Source organism: Ambystoma mexicanum, chromosome 5p (assembly GCF_040938575.1).
Source record: "Ambystoma mexicanum isolate Mex_15411 chromosome 5p, UKY_AmexF1_1, whole genome shotgun sequence".
NCBI lineage: Eukaryota > Metazoa > Chordata > Amphibia > Caudata > Ambystomatidae > Ambystoma > Ambystoma mexicanum.
In genome coordinates this window covers 523366414-523388957 of record NC_090930.1, presented here as the reverse complement: position 1 = coordinate 523388957, position 22544 = coordinate 523366414, and the positions used below count along the sequence as shown (strand labels likewise).

General features: G+C 45.0%; 1 protein-coding gene across 1 annotated transcript in view; it reads right to left on the bottom strand.

Annotated features, from left to right (window-relative positions):
* LOC138481058 (connector enhancer of kinase suppressor of ras 2-like) overlaps nucleotides 1–22544 on the bottom strand; it is a 2957912-nt gene that overhangs the window by 1372357 nt on the left and 1563011 nt on the right. The gene's annotated exons all lie outside the window — the stretch shown is intronic.

Sequence of the window (22544 nt, the reverse complement as noted above, 5' to 3'; positions counted from 1 at the left end):
GCTTGTGTGGGGCTTCTGGGCACTCTGGATGTGAGTGTTTTGAGTCAGAAGGGTTGGGAATGTTGCCAAGTAATTCTTAGGCAAAATACATCCAGTTCTGCCAGGAACTCCAACACTGCCTGCTATTGCGGCTTCTAGCATCCCTTTGCTGAACCCCTTCACAATCTGTCATCATCTATTTTGGAGAGGGACAAAGGTAGTCAAGTAACCTACGGTCAGACTTCATGCTGTGATAGCATAGGCCAGGGAATCGCCTGCTATTGAAATGTCAAGGACTGTCACCAAACACTCCAGAGCAGGACATCCTCTTAAACCTCAGTGTCTTTGCAAAGAAGCCCTACTTAAGCCGGGACTAAAGATGGTGCTCGATTGCAGTCCCTCCAGCACACCCTATCTATAGCTCTCAATTAAGCTTTGTTCTCCGGGGGAAAATATGTTTATTCTTATTTCTGGTGGTACATAAATCGCAGATCTGCCCACACAATAGCAGAACTATACCATTATCATTATGGTTATCATAATAATAAACACAGATCCAAAAAGAATGCCTGAGTCTGCTCCATTGAGGCATTCCTTCAATATCATGACAAGGAAACAAGAGCGAATAAAAACAATACTCAGAATATATTTACTCATTTATTTCAAATTATTTTAGAGTGTTCGGTCACTGTTGCAAAGGTGGGTTTTCAGGCGCTTCATGACGATGGACAGGGATGGGGCAGATGTGATGTCGCTGGGCAGAGCATTCCAGAGAGTGGGGCGCCCAGAGTGAGAAAGCCCTGTTGTTGGTTAAGATACTGCATGCAGGTTTGCACTTGAGTGGTGTACGGTGGCTTTGCAGACCATGCAGAGGCCTTTGAACTGGATTCTTTGCTTGAGGGGGAGCAAGGTGTACAAACAGTGGGGCCATAGGTGTATGTTTGGGGAGTCTGAGAATCAGTCTGGCTGCAGTTGTATGGGTTGCAGCGGTTGGAGGGGGACTCTGTGATCCCAAGGAGGACAGAGTTGCAATAGTCGAGCAACGAAAGGGTGAGGGCCTGGGCAGCAGAGCAAAAGTCATTGTGTGGGAGTGTGGGTTTAAGGTGCCTAAGGAGGTGGAGTCGGAATGTGCAGGTTTTGACAGTAGCAGCAATGGGCCTCATTACGGGTCTACGGCAACCTCGCCTTACCGTTACTGCCACCTGACATCCCATGTGTTGCGGTATGGTAAATTCACATCCCCATGTAGTCCTATAGTACTCCATGGCAATGGATGCACTGAAGTACCAGCACTGTTCTTAACAGTGCCCGTGCTTCAATGGAAAACCTGCCAGTAGGGACCTGAGCTACCGGAAGGTCACACCTGCCAGTTGTTCAGTGCCCCTACCGGCAGACTCGAAGTGACCTGGTCCAGAAATATTGATGTTGCTACAATCAGCTTTATTTCTGGACTGGGTCTTTCGTAATGAGGACCAATGTCTTTTCTGAGAGAGGATTTGTCATCTAGTGTGCAGCCAAGAGATTTCACTAGTATGGAGACAGGTGTGAGTGTGCTTCCTAGTGACGTGCTTGTTCACAGCTAGTATAGTATGGGCGACGTTTGGGTGGAAGGATGTATTCATTGTCGGTGGGGTCCAGTTTCAGGATGTTTGATGCCATCCAGTTGGATATCCGAGAGATGGAGTTTGTGGGAATTGATAGCTCTTTAAGAGAGGAGATGCTTAGATAGAGTTGTGTGTGATCTGCGTACTGGTGGAAGGCGACACCTTGGGTGGTGACGGTGAGATGCAAAGACTCTGCATAGATTTTGAAGAGGGGTTGAGAAAGAGGAGCCTTGTGGACTCCACAGGTGACAGGGGCGAGGGTAGAGCAAGCAGGGGTTAGAGAGACAAAGTGAGTACAGTCTTCCCGAGAAGAAGAAACCCATCCGCTTGCCAAGGATGTTAATGACTTTGTAGTGGTCGACAGCATCAAAGGCGACAGAGAGGTCGAACTGTAAGAGGCATGTGCGAGTGTCTGTGGTAGTTGCGACGGATGGTGAATATCGCTGTTCAGATAGTCCATCCGAGGTGGATGCCAGATGTGTGTGTGCCCATAAGTTTGTTGTTGGTGATGTGTTCTTGTAGGAGGAAAAAGACGTGGCATTCCATGATGTGTGATAGGTAAGGAAGGACAGTGATGATAAAGTAGTTGTCAGGGAGAGAGGGGTCTAGGGTAGGTTTCTTACAGAGGGGGTTATCGGTCAAACCTTCCTGCACTGTGAGTTGGTGCCCTGTGAAACAGAGTCATTAATTATCTCTGTCCAGAGGGGGTAGTGTGCCAATGCAGTGTCTGGCTCTCTGAGCGGGACAGGGGTCACTCAGTGAGGAGGCTGGTGTTGTGCGCTGCACTAAACCCCTGGGTATGTTGGGTGTGATGGGTGGGAAATGTTCCCAGGGGGTTACATGTTTGGATGGATGGTGATGAAGATGAGGGGGTGGTCACACTGGCTCTGATTCTGTGTATCTCTTCATTGAAGCATCTGCATGTGTCAATGGTGACCCAATGGGATTATCGGCTTGCATTTCAAAGCAACAGCTTGGGAGACTCCAGCAACAAGATATCTCTACTTGTTAGGGGTCTATGTGTTTGTTCCTTCAATTTAATTTCAGTATGATTAGCCATTTAGAGTAGAGCCCTTCATACTACTATCACCTTTCCCAGGGTGTTGCCAGGGTGATAAGCCTGATATGGGTGCAGGTAGGCAGACACTATGGACCTCATTACGTTGCTGGCGGTAACCCGGCGGTGCTACCAGCGGGTTGCCGCCATCATCGTAACATCAAATCCACCGCCTGACTTCCTGGCGCAACCGGCACATTACAAGTCCTGTGGCACGGGAAGTCAGGCGGCAGATTCGGTTACTCCCCATTCCCCTGGAATCCAAAAGTACTCCAGGGGAATGGGTTCACGGAAGGATCAGCACCGTTGTTAATGGTGCTGGTGCTTCCGTGATAACTCTGCCTTCTGGGGCCGTTGTGACCGACAGGTCAGACCTGCCGAGTGCAACGGCCCACGGGAGGCAGAATTGGAGTGTGGCGGCCTGTAAAGTGTGCCGGTACGATGCGGCCGGCACCCTTATTTCCGGACCACCACACTTGGAATGACGCCCTTTGCGTCTAATACTTATGCATCCAAGGGTTTCTGGACTGCCAATGCGGTGCTGCCAGCCTGACCTGCCCACAATGAGCACAATATGTGTGCTTGGCAAACTCTCATCAATTCAAATTTGATGCTTCACAGAGGGCCCATGATTGGATGATTGGGAGTCAATGGGCTTCACCATTTTCAAGTGAAGTCCCAGAGGAGAAGCTAGACTGTTCAGGGGAGGGTATCTCACACTTTACACGCCTGCCTCTAGCCTGGGGCACGTCCCTCGGCCTTTAATCATTCGAGGTCAATAAATCTAGTACTCCTCAACTAAACTGGCTGACAATATCAGCTATTATTATTCCAGCACTTATAAGTGGGAGGAATCCGGCATGAAGCACTATAAAAACACATGCTACTATCCAAGGAATTATTCAGCTCAGCCATTATTAGCCTGATCAGGAAGCTCTTCCAGCCTCATTCCCTGTGTCTTGAGAATTGCACATGCAGCCGCAATCAGTAAACACAGACTTGATAGCCATCAAGCATTCTTGCCACGCTTGTTGTCAAGAGGGTGATGTTTATCTACAGAAGAATAGACTCGATGAATATTAAATTATGAAGTGCCAGCACGTTGATAAACCCTTTGTTGTTCAGTGATAACTAGACACGATTTAATTACATAATCCGGAAGTTATTCTATTTTACAAATACATCTTTCACGCTTATGAAGTCATGTATTCTAAAACTGAGCATGGACTCAGACTTGATTAAGCTACAGGGATTTTTTTTATTTGTACAATATTATTTCGCTGGTTGTTTTTTAAAAGTATTTTCTCAAAATAAAGATTTTCCTTAGCAATTCTCTAACTCTGATAGGCATTGGGGTACCTTAATCCTACAAATATGCGACCATACCAGCCCAAAACATGTATCTTCGATGGCGCCTTTGCAAGGACCTACTGCTGCCGCACCCCAGATATGGTGGCGGTGGGGCCCTCGAGACTATATTGCCCCTGCCATAGTACTGCACAGCAAGGGAGCCAGTTTATGAATTTCCCGGTGGGTGCCGCTGCCCTCATTTTAGCGGAGTGGCATTGAAGGGCGATCAACATTATTAGAGATTGGTTTTTCAGCGGGCGCCCGAGCCCCAGAGCACCCATACGCTCGGTCCCCAGACTGGAGAGGCCTGCTGAGCAGTGATGGCACACGGATATTCAATGCCATGCACTCCGGCGCACATTAATACACCATATGGAGCCACAGGAGTTCTTTACCACACCATTACTACGTAAGAAGTCACCGGAGGTGCTCCCACAGAGCCCGAGTGCAGGGGGTCGTATGGTAGTTAATACAGCTTTAGAAGTCAATCAGTTACATCATCACTTTTGCACCTTCAGACGTGTTGCCTCGCAGGCAATTGCTTGCATTGCAACAACTGTTACCTAGTCCAGACCACAACTTCCAACATGTACAGGGTCAGCAAAAACCCAGCCAAGTCAAAGAATGCAAGTGCCCCATGAAACAAACCTCTGGCAGATTTCCAGCATGCAAATCACTTTGTGATATATATCATGGGAGACCTCCCTGGTCCCCTGGTCCCTCCTTTCTTCCTCCCTCCTCAGTGAAAGAAGTTCGCATTCTCCACCTTCCTCCATTAGTTCAAAATAAATATCAACATTTTTTATTTTTTATTTTTGCACTGTACTTGCATTAGATACTTGAAAACTATTTTTTTTAAATATTTTAAAAATGCAGCTATCTATTATAAGCGCATTAAATGTGTAATAAAGCAAATGAAATGTTAATTTGTAAAAATATTTTATATTTAAAAAAGTTTCAAAATAATTCGTTTTTACTTTAACAGAATTTCTATCACTTATCAAAGGTTTTGAAATGATTGTAGACCAACTTACTTTTTTTATTTTATAACAATAATGTAAAAGGCACCCAGATGATGGACGATGTTAAAAACATAATAATAATGCTACAAGTTGTTGAAACTGATGAGGTAAGTGCTTAGTGGTAATGTTGGCGATCTAAAGGTGGGGCGTGCCAAGTTACTAACTCTGCTGGACAGCAATACTTAGGTCTTCGAGTAGTAGCAACATGGCGGTTATTCTGCATTCACAACAGGGAAATTGAAACAACCCCAATGAGGCTAACCCCTTGTGTGCCAGCACACACCATCCCTCTTCCGCGGTGTCTGGTGCAGGAAGTCACCCAAGCTTAGGCGAGGCCCTCTGGGCTGTACCCCAATGTACTACTGCAGAGGTGTCCCTGTGTACTGCCAGTAGGACCTTGGAAAAAACACATTTTAACAGGCAAAGACACTGAACCCTTCTTGCCTTGCTTCTTCTCATTCTAAAAGGACACCTTAATGCTCCTACTGACCCCAGGAGTGGGGGAAGGCCCTCCAGGTTACCAAATGTGCCAGACCACACCTTCCTAGTGGCAGCATGCAGGGCACTGACCATACATCCTTCGGGTACACCTATGTAAGCCCCAGCTGTTGGTCATCCTAATCCGGGGGTCTCACAAAGACATGGGCCCTCATTCCGAGTATGGCAGGTCTGAAATAAGTGTGCCGATAGCAACGCACTGCCACCCTTTCTGGACGCCATACTAGCACGATGCTGGTAGGGGCCACGGATCCCCCGGCAGGCCTGACCTGCCAGGTTTTCAGGCGCCTACCGGCATGGTTGTCACAGAGGCACAGGCACTGTTAGCAATGGTGCGGGGTGCTTCCATGTCCCCTTTTTCATGGAGTCCTGTGGGACTCCATGGAAATGGGTTTTCACCATTTTTCACCACCTGATGTAATATCCCGGTGACACAGGTAAGTCAGGCAGCAGAAACGGTGTCACAGGGCTGCCAGTAACCTGCCACCTACCGACGTGTTTTCCGGCAAGCCCGTAAGGAGGCCTATGGTCTGTGCTGGTTTTGAACTTTACTGAAATATGTATTTTTATTTCTAAAATATCAAGTCTTCTGCTCACGTTGTTAATGGTTTTATCTATTACTGTTCAGCCTCACAACACCTTCCTATGAATGCAGCATGGCGCAAACAGAGCATGCTACACTCTATGTGCAGCTCACTCACCAACTCAAAAGAAGGCTTACAAACATGTTACGAAGCTACCTAAGCCTGCACAGCTTACAACTTTACCTGTGTTTTGTCACCCTCCATTGGAACACTTCACTTTAGAAAAAGGTGCAGCAATGCCCACCTTGTTAATGCTGTTCCCGGGGCTCATACCTTCAAGTTGTGGTGGTTGCAATCCTTCCCTTAAGATCTATTTTCTTTACAAATTGTTTCAACAACAGTTGTGCATGTCTGGCTTTTTAAGTTGAAGACTTTTGTATGTATGGTCAATCCTGTGTATAGTTAGGGTGCAAGCCTTAGTCCCCCTGTGCCCTCACTGGGCTCTTGCTGGCTGGTGCCATATCTCCACTCCTTTAGCCATTGTCTGTCCCCCTGTACTAAGACTGGGTGGCATGTTTACGCCACTGCTTTTCAGTGTGAGCCTGCTGGGCAACTCGAGCCAGAGACCCCTGAATCCAGTTTCTTTGTTTTCTGGTGGACAGGAACTTTGACTTTAAGCAATACTTGCGTGTCTTGATGGGGGACCCTCAAGGATAAGTGCTCTCTTCTCGCAGCTTCTTGGTCCAGGGTCAGGTGATTTACTGAGTGTTGTCCCCAGTTACAAAATTAATATAACAACTACACCTTTCCATTTCCCTATAAGAATCAGGAAATGGGAGGCCTATCCGAAATCTGCTTCGGATGCAGGAGAGTGTAAACAATTTCAGAATATCCAGGCATAGATAACCATGTTTCCAAGGCCAACTCTGAACCGGGCACTGTCACAAAGCCGGCTGCACTCTACAGAGGATGCACCTCCTGGATATTGTTAAAAAGAAATCATGCAGGAACTTGTACAGAACTGAGAAACTCATACAGCGGGATCAGAACAGCAAACATAATGTCCTGCTTCAGAAAGGATCCACAAAAGTCTATGGATCTAACCCTAGTGTCACTCCAAGTTTCTAGCTATGACTTGGCTCTGTGGGTTGTCTTCCTAGTTTCGGGTGGGCTTTTCCAATCAGGCGATGGGTTGGGTAGAGCTTGACCGATTATGCAGTTCCAAGCTTTGTCCCAGCAAGGTTCACAGTGTCTCCCAGAGGTCAGGTAGACTACGAAGGTCTGTAGCTGCTGACCCGTATGTCCTTCAAGCTTCCTGTTGTCTAACCTCCTCACCAATCCATTAGTTTGTTTCAACTCGCACTTCTCCCAGACCACAGGTCGACTGTAATTGTCTCACTTTCTGATGGTCGCCAGCTCTGCTACTCCTTGGAAATTCTTGATGTTGTGTTGTCATTCTAGATTTCTCCTTTCTCACTCTCCCGACCTGCTGGATGTTCCCAGCCGTCAGCTCTCTCTGAAGTCCCACATCCTTCTGTCCCTTCAGCTCTCTCTAGCTCTCTCTGCACCTCCCTTTCCTCTGCACCTTCACCTCCTCCTGCAAGTTGTGTACCCTCTACACCCCCACGTGCCTCAGCACCTTACTCTCCTCCTGCACTTCAGGTTGATTTATCTGCACCTCCACTGCTTTCTGCGCCTTCCACGCCCTCCACACTTCCATCTTTCCACAGCTCACTGTTCAAAACCTCCCGAGCCTGCGCACGTCTGCCTGGGTTTATACAGGGCCTCAAACCCTCTCCTTGGGATGTGCTTTGGTCTATGATTTGCATGTGTTTGGTGAGTGTTTCTGGTTTGCAATTGGTTATGTGGCAAAGCATCAGGTGTACGTAATAATTCCTCCACTGGCCACTCTGTTCCATGGACCAAGTCGTTCATAGGCTGGTCTAACATTTTTGAACTACTGCATGCGTGATGAATTATATGTGTGTAGAACGGGGACCATGGGACCGGTAACTGCTCCATATTCTGTTGGCGGCTGGGAGGAGAAGCTCTATTGGCAGGGTAGTCTGGCTGCCTGCGTCTCCATGAGAAGTTCCTTGGTCAGCGGGTGCATGCCACATTGTTTGACTCTGCCTCTGGATTTAGCTTATCATTTAAAGGGCTGGCAGCACATCTGGAATCCATGTGACAGTCCCCTGTCGCCAGAGCATCCTCTGGATCCCCAGGTCCCAAAGGAGGCTCCCCATACTGCCCCAAGGCCCTACATTGCGAGTAGTGAGGCCCTTCTCCCTGAGCCGTGCCAGACACTCCCTCAGACTTATGCAGTGGACGCCATCAGTGTTTCCTGCTTAGGAGACATTTTCACACATAAGGAGAAGTTGGTGCATTCTCTGGAAGCAGGGATAAACGGTGGTTGTCCTTAACGGAGTCGTGGAATACATTTATTGTCTATTCTTGCAAGTTTCCAAGGCCCTGTGTACGCTTCCTTCAAGCACTATACAGAAAACATTAAGGGAGATATTTACAGTTTACCAGCGTCAAGTATGATCGCTTGGTTTCTAGCTGCTAGTTAAGATGCTTTCAGAAAATCAGCTAAGAGTCAACCCCATTGGCTCAATTCTACATTATAACTTTAATCTCTCTCTTCTGCTTTGTGGACCTGCCATCGCACAGTGCACCTTTTCTATTTTGTTGACTCAGCTTTGGCTCCTGCTGCTTCCAATTTCCTGCACGCATCCTTACCACCCACTCGCTACTATTAAACACCAGTTCAGGAAACCTGCCCCCTCTTTGATCACACCTACCTCCAGGGTCATGCCTACAAGCCTAGCCATCTCTGCCCCCATAGACATGCCTACCCCCATGGGCAGTCCTACCTCACCGTGCACCCAGGTCTTGCTTAACTGTGCCTGCAAACCACTGTCCACCCAGGTGTGCTGCTGCTCTCACTGGTGACCCTTCTCTACCGGTTACCGTTCTTCAGTGGGCCCTTCTGTAGTCCCTCGTGTCTCCTTCCTAACCTCCCCACCACCCGCGCCCTTCACGCCACAAACAGCACATAGAGAAATTCAAAAGTCTCACCACCTACAGCAGCAGATTACTCCCCCACCCTAAGCCACCATTGCCCTCTTCCGCTTGATTATGCTGTCTCAAAAGCGGTCTCCAAAGCTCTGCCTGCCCCATGACTCCACCCTCTGCCCCACCCACAATGGCTTTCATGTATCCCAGCTCTCCTAACTTGATCCACCAATGAGTATCTGGCATCCCCGTTCCCATACTGAATTCTCATTGTAATTCGTGTTGGTGAATTGTGGGTGTGGTTTCATTCACTTTTGGGTTACGCACTGCTTTCCAAAAGGATTCCATTTAGACATGTTGTTTCACATTGCTGACTGAACATGATTTTTTTTAAGACTACGATTCTTCTGAGTCTAGTTTCATTACCTCCACAGACGAAATACTCACTCAAAATGTATATGTGTTCATTCCTAGTGACCAGCAGAAGAGATTACCTAACACTAGTCTATCTTGCTTTGGTGCATAATGAAGGGACCATGCCCAAGAGTCACACTTCTCTGGGGATATAAATTATTTCTCACCCTCACAAATGTGACATCTGGGACGCTAACACAAAGCAGAAGATGAGCGAAGCCGCCCTTCATGCAACTGCTGACCGTGGGCTAGAGGGACAAGCTGAAGGCATGTGCATACAAATCCCTGACACCATATTTTATTTTTTTATTTTATTGTTTAAACCACGGACGTAGCTCAAGAGTAGAGCAGCACTGTACAGGATGTGGGGGCCAGCGTTTGGGCTGGCATCTTTTAACAGTAGGGCAGTACACAAATCATGAACACTTATCTTAGTAGGTGGATCGCCAGTTGGAGAATGAAAAACAGATACTGTACTATCTCGGAAGGATAGCTCAGGGGCAACGTGCTCACCTTGGAAGCAAGAAGACACGGAGCACCACAGGTTCGATCCCGGGTGCTTAGAAACCTCTGGGTATTAAGTTCATTATAAATATCATATCATATACTACTGAGCTTTGCATATTCCACTAGCCTGAGAAATGTCCTGTCACATGAACCCAAAACTTAAGGCAACTAATATTTACCAAAAATGCAGTAATTGGGCCTCATTACGACCCTGGCGTTAAGGGTTTAACGGCGCCGTAAAAGGTGTCGGCGCCGTTAAACCCTTAACGCCTGATTACGAGGTCCCTTTGCGGGACCCGACCTTAACGGCTGGTTTTTCCAGCCGTTAAAGTAGGGACCCGCAAAGGGACTTTGGTGCTAATAACGGTACCGCAATTTGCGGTACCGTTATTAGCGCCTTCCCCATTCCCATTGAGCCCTATGGGGCAAAAATGGGAATGGGGAAGGGCCATGGCGGCATGGGGAATTACCGCCCCACCAACCTCGGAATGGGGTGGTAATTCCCCATTCCGCCATGGTGGACACCGGCATGGACCATGATGCTAATAGCACCATGGTCCTCCGCCTGGGTCGTAATGAGGCCCATTCTGTGAGGGGTGTTAGGCAAAAGGCAAAGTTCTGCACCAAGAAAAACAGCATTTCACGAAATGCTCAACATTCTCACCCTAAAGGAAAAGGACTTTCTGCTTTGCTGTTTGCTGTAACAGCAACCATTACATCCTTCTTTATTTTACGGATATATGTCATAGAGCTATAGTTCATGTCAACTACTGAATACGTTTATCAGCAAACACTATATAGTGTCCACTATACTTCACTCATTCTTTGCATTTTGCCACTTTTAACACTTTACAGTTGTCTCATAGTTTGAGTTCTCAGATTTCATTTTCGCAAGAATCCTGCTCTGTCATGGAAGTTCCTCTTATCAGCTTGATTTATCTACTCATAATTATTTGTGTTATTTATTTAACTCTTGCATCCTAACATGTTCTTTTGCTTCACCATATAATGCCATCTCCCATTTGAAGGAATGCTCTTTGTCCCTATAGCTACTATTGCTCTACTTCTCTCCTGACTTTCCACTGCAGCTTTATTGAGGCTAGAGTCCACTTTCAGATTCTCCTTTCCCATCTGGTTTTATCTATTGTCACTATAAAGAAATTGCGCTTTAATCATTACCTATCGCTACTCATCGCGCTTGACACTTCAGACTTTCTTTTATTTTGTTATTATAGTGCATCAAGGGCCCCTTCTCTCACGCTGAAGGAGCTTCTGTGCATTTTTTGCTTTGGAGCTGTTCAGGGTTAGAACAGTATGTTTTCTGCTCTGTTTAGGTTTATGCTGTTTGGGTTAACTATAATCTCTGTTTAACAGCACACCAGGCCATCCCCTGCTGACACGACTTACTCCGCTGTACAAACCATCTAGGAGGCCACCCCATTACACCTACCATTGTAGGGGGCAGCCCATAGCAGCGTCCTTTCAACTGCAGGTAAAAAGCTGGCCCTTCTGCATCAGGTTATCTTTGTCCAATGCAGCATTTCTTTTGGCTCATTTGTGCCTCAATTTCCTTTTTCCATCTTTTGTCTAACTGCAGACTCTCTTGTGGTCAGATTCCAGCTCATTGACCCTCCTTTTTATCCTGCTTGTGAATGGCCATATATATGAGGTTAGTTCCGCTCATCAAATTGAGCATGCCTTCTACCTCTCGAGTGGATCAGTTTCCTACTGGTGATTCAAATCTTTCTGCATTCATGGCTTCTCATGGTGTACCCACTTTTGGTTCTTTAGCACATCTCTAAGGGTTGGCTTCTCTTTCTCTGGTTTAAAAAGAAAACTCTGTAACTGTGGTTGTTTTTTTGATTTTTTACTACTTCTCCAGCATAAATTCTTAGTTTAATAATTGGTCTGTAACAGGTGGCACATGGTGGTTACACATATATTTTTTCAACTTTTGAGTTCAGTTTTTAGACAGGGCACTGCCGCATACTTATGCAGTATTTCTCTTTCTTTGCAGCCTTTCGCTCTGTATCTCCTGGTGAAGACGTTGTTCAATACACAATCTACGTCGAAACCGGTTGAGCTTACGCCCCAGGGATGTGATCTATCCAACATTTCTTCTTCTAGATCCACCCTTGCGATAGATTATTTTTAATTGTCTCTATTGCTGTTTGTTAAAAATCTTAAAATAAAATTAAAATAATCAGATGGGTCGTGAGGAATGTTTATCCCACCCCCTACTGCTAATCAATTTTGTCATGTTTTTTAGCTATTGTTGTTTGGTTGAATGTCACTGAGTGTGATGTATGGTTTGAATGCTGCACTATGAATGGTTGTTGTGATGGACTAATTTTAGCCAGGTTTTATGTATTCCCATGTTGTCGTGTTATGTGATATAATGATGCTATGTACAGTAATGTGTCATTAATTGACTTTCTTGAAAATACGCTGTATCATGGTGAATAAAATTTGATACACTTTTGAAAGTAATACAGTTTTGCTCTCTGGACTTTTTTCAGACTTGTGATTATAGTGCATCAAGACAGATTCTTCCAACTTCTAAGCGCAACACCAATTTCACGGGTATCAGAAGAATGAAGGACTGTGTCAGCCCTATCATGGATTTGAATTTGCAAGCTTTCCCTGTGTCAGAGCATTTCAGTGACTAAGCTGCCACAGGTACAAATGATGTCAGCAGCATTAGGTGTGGGGTTAGGGGAACGGGGGTTACGAGCAAGTGGTTTAACATCTTGTACAAAAAAGGAAGGGAAATGTTGTCAACTGTGTTTTTAGCAGCAGCAACCTTCTGACGGCTAAATGTAGTAGCGTGTCAGAGACAAGCGCTTAACCCACAGCTATCGATCTGGCTGTGATTCTTGATGTTTCTGCTGTTTTTGACACCATCAATTAACCTAGCTACTTAGCTCATTCATAGGACTGGGGATTTTGGCCTCCTTTTAGTGTGGTTGTGTCCTTATCTATCAACTCGCACACTGTTCTTAGTCATTGTTTTCTTTACACTGTTCCGCTTGGCTCTGTCCTTTCTTCTCTTGTGGTTCAGTCGCATTTTTGCACCATTAATGCATAAAAAACACTCATATATTCCATTACTTGTTTTATTCATGTCTGCCTTACAGTCTTGTTGCTTTTCTTTTATTGGATGTTTACGTTGTTCGGAGGAAGATGAACACATCATCCACAGCTTCTGCCCCTCCCCCAGCCCAATACCACACAGATGAGAAACGTTTCTCACTGAGACAATTATACCGCCCTTAACCCAGGTAGGTACAGCAGGACGTGCAGACAATTTAAGCTGAAGATGGCAAAATCATTCAAACTACCATTGCAACAGTAACAAGCGCATGCACTGGACAAGATGCAAACATGCACTCCACATAAAGAACATGTACACTAGGTATTATATGCATTTATACATGAAGACTATTAACATATCATTCATAAGACATGAATAACACTAACATGATCAATGTATAAGTTGAATGCAATATGAGCGACACGTGAATATAGCTCACTGACAAAGAAACAAGAGAATAATTGGGTAGCCATCATCTTAAAAATGGAAGCTGCAGCACGCTTTTAAATTAGCAAGGGCCTCAAGACCTTGGGAAAACTCAAAAAGCTGAATCCACAGAAATACAGAGCAGTGCAGAGCTCAGACGGTAGCTGACAAATAATGCTACGCGTAACGTGAAATAAGGGAGGATGGGAATGGTGGAACGAAGACACGAGATAGCAGTTCCCAAGAGGCAAACAGCATACTCCCAGATTAATTAAAGTTTTATAACAATACAACCAGTCTTTGTTAGCCAGGTGCAGTAACACAGTAAGCCAAAAGACTCCATGTAAAATAACACAAGAGTGTCCCTGGTGGAAACAGAAAACGCGACACACGCATTAATATTAGCTAAAATCTCAATAAATAGAAGTTAATATAATTTCATATGTAGTCCTCCAGCACATGACCTATAATTGGAGAACACTGACTATTCATTAGGTGCCAACATGGATAGAACACCTGCAATTCTCCCTAAAAGCACACACAGACACAAGCTGCCCTACAAGGTGAAGTACAAAGAAATTCCCCGGTCTCATCGCCTGAGAATGAGAGATTGTAACTTCTTTAATTGAACAAAGGACAGTCCATGTGCCTCTTTCCACCCTCTTTCGGTCTGGCTCATATCTTGAATACCTGGCAAGTGCCCAAGGTTGGTAAGCAAGAAGCCAACCTATCAGAACCCTTAGGTCATTGCGCCCATCGAATAATAGGCCAACCAATTATTTACTGTAGAAATGATGTATTCTTCTTTTATCAATATAGGATGGTTCCAGGTGGAACCATCATATATGTGTAACGCAATGAAATGTTTAACTCATATATAATCTATATGTAGCCAAACCCACTAACTAATCCCTGATCCGCATAGGTTTTGCAAACTGTGATGATGATATGATGTCATAGATGACACGGTTGTAGTACTAAAATGATTGTTTCTTAATAACACACTGAGAGTCACAAGATTCAAATGCTTGTATGCTGTCCCAGTTTTATTTGAATGATAATAAAGCTGGGTTTTGCCTTGCACTTTGTCTACTCCGTCATTCAGTCTGGTTTGGACTGACTCCAATTCCTCTGGGTCTGTTCGGGACTTTTGGGGCTGCCTTGACAGCATTTTCCTGTCTCTAGGCTTCCAGTTGCCGACAGTTCAGGAGACCGTGTGCATTTAGGCAATTACCTCCTACTGTTAGAGCTTGGCCTTATTTCATGATTTTCAGATTCTTCTTGGTTCCTCGTACCATCTTTTTAGGTCTTTTTTGTGCTTTCATGGTAGAATCATCTCCTAGTTTGTCAAGATGCCTTTACATGGGTAAATGTATCCTCATTAGTAGATTAAATCAAATCAAATTATATCGTAAAGCCCTCCAGGCACTAAGTCAAACTCAGAAATTAATGGAGAGTCATAATTTGCATCACAATTATTAAAACATAGAAATCATCTTCCATGCTACTCTTTTGTTTATGTTATTTCTATATTTTCCACCTGTATCTACTTCATCCGTGTTTTACATGTGCAACTTGCTTCTCTCTTTTTTTTCAGTGAAAATATGAAGTCACAGTAATCTGCCAGATACGATTGATCAGCTTCAAGATCATGGCTTATAACTCATCGTCGTTCGCATTAAAGGATGCTAATGTGTACTTGTTTTTCCTCTAGTCGTGGTTTACCTTCTTGGGTGCCATTGAGGTAGGATTACAAGGAAAGTAGTAACAGGAAACCCTACTAAGCTAGCTCTAGATACATTTTACCCTCCTCTATTTCCATCCTCCTCTCTTTTTATTTCACTGCAATCTGATAAAGATTGTTCTATTTTGGAGCACCACAATTATCATTCTATTCGTTCTCTAGCCTATTCAATGGAGAAAAAAATGACATCATACAACCAATCAAATCACTTGAAGTAATGCCAGGCCACCTTTGACCCCGATGACATCCAATCAAAAAGCCTCACAAGACATTTGATCATGATGACATTAAAGACAGTGGCATCACAGAAGTAACACAAAAAACACACCATCCTATAATTGATAATATATAGCAAATAGTTGTGTAGGCACACAAAAGTCTATGTTAGTTTTCAAACAAATTTTAACTAAGCTGCTACTTGATATGCAATGGGTGGGATGCCATCAGCAGAACCAAGGTAAGCCATGGGCATAGCCTTCATATGGCATTACAGTCACATATGTCCAGTTACTGCCATTTTATGCCACTTGTAACATGGCATGCCAGGAGTAGCCATTGTATGCTAAATAGAGTCCCACACTCCTAGGTCATGCTTTCATATGCCAAGTGTAGCCTCTCATATTCAGATGTTGGCCTCCACTGACCTTTAGAGCCTTACAAGCCATTGTGATGAAGTCCCGTGTCTGGCTCTCAGGCCAACCAGGTTGACTCAAGGGGCTGGGTCCCATCCCCAGCCAGTAGAAGTGGTCTGCGGGGATGGTATGGGGAGGAATCCTTGGTCACCTTCCCTTGGTCCCCCATCATGTGACCTGGGAAAACCACAGTACCTCATTAGAGACCAGTCCTGGGGACCTGGGTTCTCCTGACTTCATCTGCCAATTGGGGCCATCTCTCCAACACACAAAGTCTGAAGCGCCCGCTAAGCAGTCGCCAGGTATGACGGTAGAAAAATCCCTCTTTATCCGGAGTCAGTATAATTCCCCTGGCATTAGTAGCAAGGGTTGGAATATTGTTACAAATGAAAGGATTGTGTTTAAATTGCGCTAGTTGCAACAATCATACTATATAATAAAAGGCCATATTCATGTTTGTCCAAAAGCCGTCATGCACCCACTTCGCCTGTTACCACCGCTAGTGGGAACTGTTGCCTTACGTACACAACCCTAAGACTTCAGTTCATCTTCCAGGCGTACAAAATGTGTATTTCAACAATAACAACATACCATTAGCTGTAGAAAAGGCCCACGACAGGGACACCATATTGACAGCATACTTCAAGTTGCATACACTAAGAAAATATATCCATTTAATAAAGAAAATATATAAACAGAATTTCTTTTTTGCTTTTTTTTGTAGACATTTGTATAGCACCTATACACAAGTGTTTCCAGGTGCCACAAGACAAGAAGGGGGGGGGGGGCACATGGTAATTACAAACGTAGAGCAACAAAAAACTGTTATTGGCCCTGTGACAATCCTACCACATGCAAGCGTGTGACAAGGTGGTAAGTGCTAGAGGGGGAAGTGCAGAAGTGGGGTGCCCCCAGGATGGGGGCTGTCAAGTACTGGGTGGGCCAAGGTGGCAAGTGCCAGGGGAAGAGGGGGGAAGGGAGGATGAGTGCTGTGGGCAAGGAGGACCAAGTTTGGCTCATCTGGGGAAAGGAATGGGAGGGCAAGTGCTGGCAAAGGATGTTGGGGGGACAGGTAGGGGGTAGTCTGGTCCCTGTAAAACCCTGATGGGATCAGGCCCCCATCGCAGCAGAAGGAGAGTTAACAAGGGAGGGGGAGAGGGAAGGAAGAGGCGAAAAGGAAAGTCTTCAGAAGTTTACAGAACTTAAGCAGATCCGCCTCAACTCTGAGGAGGGAAGGGAGGCCGTTCCAGAGGGAGGAGCCAGCTGAGGAAAGGGATCTACTTCCCACTCTCTGCTTGGAGAAGCGTTTGACCAGCAGCGAGTTTGAGCCAGAAGAACGAAGCACTCTGGTCAGGAGGTATTTAGGGATGGAAAGCTGGATGTAAAGAGGTCAAATTCATCTGATTAAGCCACTCAATGGAGATTTAACAAAAACAATAATGGGAAAACCTCCATCCAGCACAACCTCTGCCCGTGTACACAGGCATTTATATAGTTATCAATAAAGAACAAATGATGTGAGTCTTTTTCTTGATGATTTTTAAATTCTGTAGCTTTTTTGTCAAGTAGTTGCTGTGTATGTAAATTAAACCCTTTTATGTATAAATCGTGCCCGTTGTTGTACAGATGAATCAAACACTTACTATAGATGTACGATTTTCCATAATCCTCAATGTGTGCTATGCTTTAATTTCCCCTTCATTTCTGTAAAGGGGTAGTAATACGTTTGTGTGCTCCCTTTATTATTGCTTCTCAGTTCCATGATGCAGTGCTCACAGAAGCACCTCATCATTGGTTTGATGAACGGACAAAAGACCTCATGTGGCCCAACAAAAGTTGAACCTAAAAACAATACGATTTCCTCCCAATGAGGCAGTCAACGCAGCAAGACATAATTCTAAGGATTATGGGACTTTGTATATGTACAATAAGGGGTTAATTTACATGTTCTTGGTTTCATGCAGCATATGCTGTCACCTGGAGAGCATTTTCCTGGTCGCGCTAGGTGCGCCACTATTCATGACAGATGTTTCTCTGTCTTAATTGACAGCTTCATCTGAACATAATGATATGTTATGTGGGTGCTCAGTTTGGACCTTTGGATACTGTCTAATTCCGATACATGCTTAAAAAGAAGCAGATGAAGCTGTTGAGAAGTTAGAGAAATCTTTTGCAGAAGATTTGGTTGAGCTCAAAGAGCACCTTTTCCAGTAAGAGGAAAATGGAGGGGCCTCCATTTTAACTGAATAATTTATGGTTGTCTCTGTCCATATCAATGCCTATCATTTGAAGAGACTGTGATGGTCATATCCTAGTGGCATCATCTTTAACTGCTGACCCACAGTGCTCTGGTGCCATTTCTTTTCATATAGTCTCTTTTTGCTTTTTATTTCAATTGCATAAAGGACCTCTAAACACCAGAAAGACCATGCAAACAACACAGGGAGCACAAGACACATAAGTTATGGAAATACTTATAAAGCTGTGTCTAGAAATAAATATGACAACATATCACAGTCTGTATGGGCTCACGTGGAGCCAAAAAAGGGAACCCATGGGAAGATTAATATTAGGGAAGGATTATTACAATTGCTATCTAGGAACATACTGACTGAAGAGACTTGTTTTCCCAAAAGTAAGTCCTGTAAATTACAGTGAATGAGTTCCATTTAACAATACCTATCCATTGTAGTAACTTCAAGCCTTGCTTCATTTTGGTGAATGCTCTAATGTTCATTCTTAGCCATTATAAGACCTTTATTACAAAGGGCCTTCCAAGGTTCACAGCCAGAGTGATGTGGAATAGTGTACATGATCACAGTGCTCGTGTTCTGCATACTATTATTCATCTTAATATTGACTAAATAGGGCATCTGCCTAGGATACATAAGGATCTTGTTACAAAGGTCCAAGATGTAATTTGAGTCAGAGGGTGAGACCTAATTCTTTAACAAATAGACTTCTTTAATGTTATAGTCAACCTGTAACATCTGGAGAGAGGAGGAACATGGATTGGACGAGAAAACCCAGAGAGTTAAGAAAGGTTGTGTGAAAACAAAAACACTGAGAGCGTAGGAAGATGGTGAGAAAGAGAAAACACAGTGAGTGGAGGTACCTGTAAGAGGAGCGCACCAAATAGTAGGAGGAGAGGATGAGTGGAGTAGGTTACCTCAAGAATAGAAGGTGGTGAGTGGTTAGAGTTAACTTCAGAGAAGAAGGACAGTGGCTCTGGCCCATGAACATAGAGGATGTAACCTTTGAAATGGCAGAAGAGAAAAGGCTGAGTAGGGCACCTTATTCCTAAAGAAGAAAGACAGAGGTTGGGACCAATGACCAGAGAGAGGCTGCAACCTGTGAAAATGCAGCACAATTACAGACTGTAGCCAATGAGAAGGGCTGAACCCTAGGTCAAAGAGAGAGCAGAAGATGGAAAGGTAGAACTCATGGACAAAACAAGTTGGGATAGAAAAAGCCAAAGCTTTGGGCAAGGACAAAGTGAAGAAAGGAAAGGTTGAGGCCCTAAACAAGGAAAGGAAGATAAGTGTGTTGGAAGTGCGGTATGGACACTTACCCATGGATAACACAGGCCAAAATAGTGGCTTGGGCCCTAACCCAGAGAGATGACAAGCCGAAAAAGAGTGCCCTGGGTTCTAACCGAGTGAAAAGACAAGGACCTTATAGGGACTATTTTACATTGTGGAGAACACTGTGAAGCTCCAGAAAACTGATAGTCACACTGACAAATCAAGTCAATCTCCTTAAACAAGAATTCTTCATATAATTTCGAATGCTTGTCGCAGACTACAGCCTTTGCAGGGCAGCAGTGCAACTGAATGCCTCTGGGAAGAAGAGAAAGTCAGTGGCTTCTAGGTTTGACTCCAAAGTGCAATAGATGTGGAAAGTTATCATACGAGAAAGCATATCTCTTAATTGAATTTCATTATGATAACAGATAAGTGTCAACAATCCATCAGTAAAATAGGCAGTCACACACAACGCAACTGAAAAAAGAAAGCCAAACAATACCTGTACCTGTTTGCCCCCCTCCCCAGCCATTCGGCCCTAGCCCCAGACCTCCTGCACCTTTATATAGGCAGACTACCTATGCTGCATCCATGTACCAAACAATGTCCTGATCTTCAGCGCCCAACATAGATCCGCCCCACCTCGTGCCCACCAAGCCACGCCATTATGAACCTTATGCCGGCATCAAGTCTGCTGAGTGCAGTACAGCATCCAGGTATTCGTCTGACATGGAATATATACCTTCTTGTTCCGCCGCTGCCCACTTCAAAATATCTGTAGCCCAACTTCTCAATGATAATCCAGCAGACTTCTTCCACTTCATCCCAATCTGAATCTTAGCCAGTATTCTCACCAGCATTACAAACTTCAACAGCAATTCACCTCTCTTTTTACCAGGCATAATTCCCAGGAGGCGTGCTTTAATTGTGGCCGGAAACACCCACCTTGTAAAGCTGGACCGTACTTCCATAACTCTCTGCTACAGGCTCCTAACCTGGGGACATTCCCGCCACATGTGAATAAAGTTGGCCCTCATGTGTGAGCATTTAGGGCACTCAGTGCTCACCTGACTATACATTTTGTGTAATCTAGATGGAGCTTCATACACTTTCTGCAGGCATTTGTAGTGTATAAACTCAAGCCTCATAATGCGAGAGACATTTGTAGTGTTTCCACATGCCCTTGTCCATTCTGCATCTTCCAGGGCTACCCGATATTCGCCTCCCGTTTCTCCTTTAACGCTTGCACATGGACAACAGCCTCCTGATGCACGCCCTGTATATTGTTGTAATCCAACTGCCCCCCCTTGCATAGTAATATAAGGCTTGATTGATCACATGCATTGGAGGAACATTCGGAAACCCTGCCCAAGCTGCCCTACTGCATGCCGCCGATTTGGCATATCTCCAAAGAATAGCCCTGCCCATGACAAACAAGAGTCTAGCATGCTCATAACTCACTAATCTGTCATCCTCATAGATCTGTCCCCACTGCCTGATGCCCCGTTCCGCAGAATTCCCATTTTCATGCACCAGCTTCAATGTAGCACAAATCCCATTTCCCCAAACTGGTATCTGCGGCATGTCCTCGCTGATCTTAGTGACTTTCTTCCAAAGTTTCTGTACTGTTTGCACCTGCCAAGGCAGTGCCTCGACCTATCTCCTATTCATCACCTGAATGTTTCGTAGCGCCTGTGGAGCAATTATGGCCTCTATCAGCTGAGCGACACTATCTTTGAATCCCCCAAACCATGGGAACGCAAATTACAATAGGGAAGCTGCATACTACAGCCAAAAGTCAGGTGTCCCTACACGTCCCTCCTCATATGCTAACCTTCGTGTTTGCAGACCTATCCGCTTCTATCAACCCAGTAGAAGCGACCCATCAGTCTGTCCAGTCTCTGTAAGTCCCTTTCAAGGATCGTCACAGGAATCCGCAGGAGGACTATCATTTTGTATATTTCTACCTTGCCCAGCAGTGATAGTGGAAACTTCTTCCAATATTCCACAGATCTCTCCAGCCTATTCAGTGTTTGTGTCATGTTCACCTCAAGCACTTCCCTCATATTGGTACTAGCCGAAATAACCAGTTAGCGAAAAAAAAAAGGAGACTCTAAATGGAATTCCCCGGTCCACCAAAACAGACCTATCTGTCCCCAGTGGTGCATATAGAGATGGCTTTGCCCAGTTAATCTGCAGACCTGACACCAGCCCACATTCCTCTAGTTGCTCTGCAGGAATTGAGTCGCTGTATATTTAATGTACAGCAAAATATCATCAGCATATAACGATGTGACACGCTCCTGTCCTCTGACTTTGCAGCCTCTATTTCTAAACCTCTTCCTCAAAAATCCGGCCAGCAGTTCCATCACCAATGCAAACACCATTGGCGACAGAGGAGAACCTTGTCTGGTGCCCCAGCCCACCTGCCAATTAGCTGAGATGACCCAGTTTGACTTAACTCTGGCATACGGTTCCTCATTTAGCACTTGAACCCACCTGACAAAGCTTTCTCCTATGCCAAACCTCTGAAGCACCCTGGACATATAACCCCCATCTACACAGTCGAAGGTCTTGTATGCGACTAGACTTGCCATCACCCATTTCCCTCCTTCCTTCAGCATTCCTTCAATAATTAAAAACATAGCCACTTGCTTTGCATTAAAATCAATGAAGTAAGGAATCTAAAACATAGCAAATGATCAGTGCCTAATGGCAGGCACGGCTCCTCCATTCTTCCGGCCCCAACTCCCTGCGTGTTAAGTGTTTTGCCAAACAGAGAACTGGGGGCGATCACTTTCCTCAGCTGGCTCCCTCCTGTGGAACAGTCTCCCTCTCCTATGCGTCTTGAGCAAGACCTCCTTAAGTTCTGAAAAAGTCTCAAGACCTTTCTCTTTACCTCCTCCTTCTCCTCCTCTCTTCTCTGCTAATCCCACAGCAGCGTGACTGATGTGGAGGGCCCTTATGTGTCCTCATGACCTTGACCACCCCCCCCCACATCTCTCATCTCAGCCACTGTCTTTCCTTCTACTGCACATACTTGCCCACCCACTAATTGATGGTTACACTTACGTTCTCCTCCTCTCAGCACTTACCCTGAGAACTTCTTCATGAGCAACAAAGCACTTTATCCCTCTCCCCTCTCCTCCTC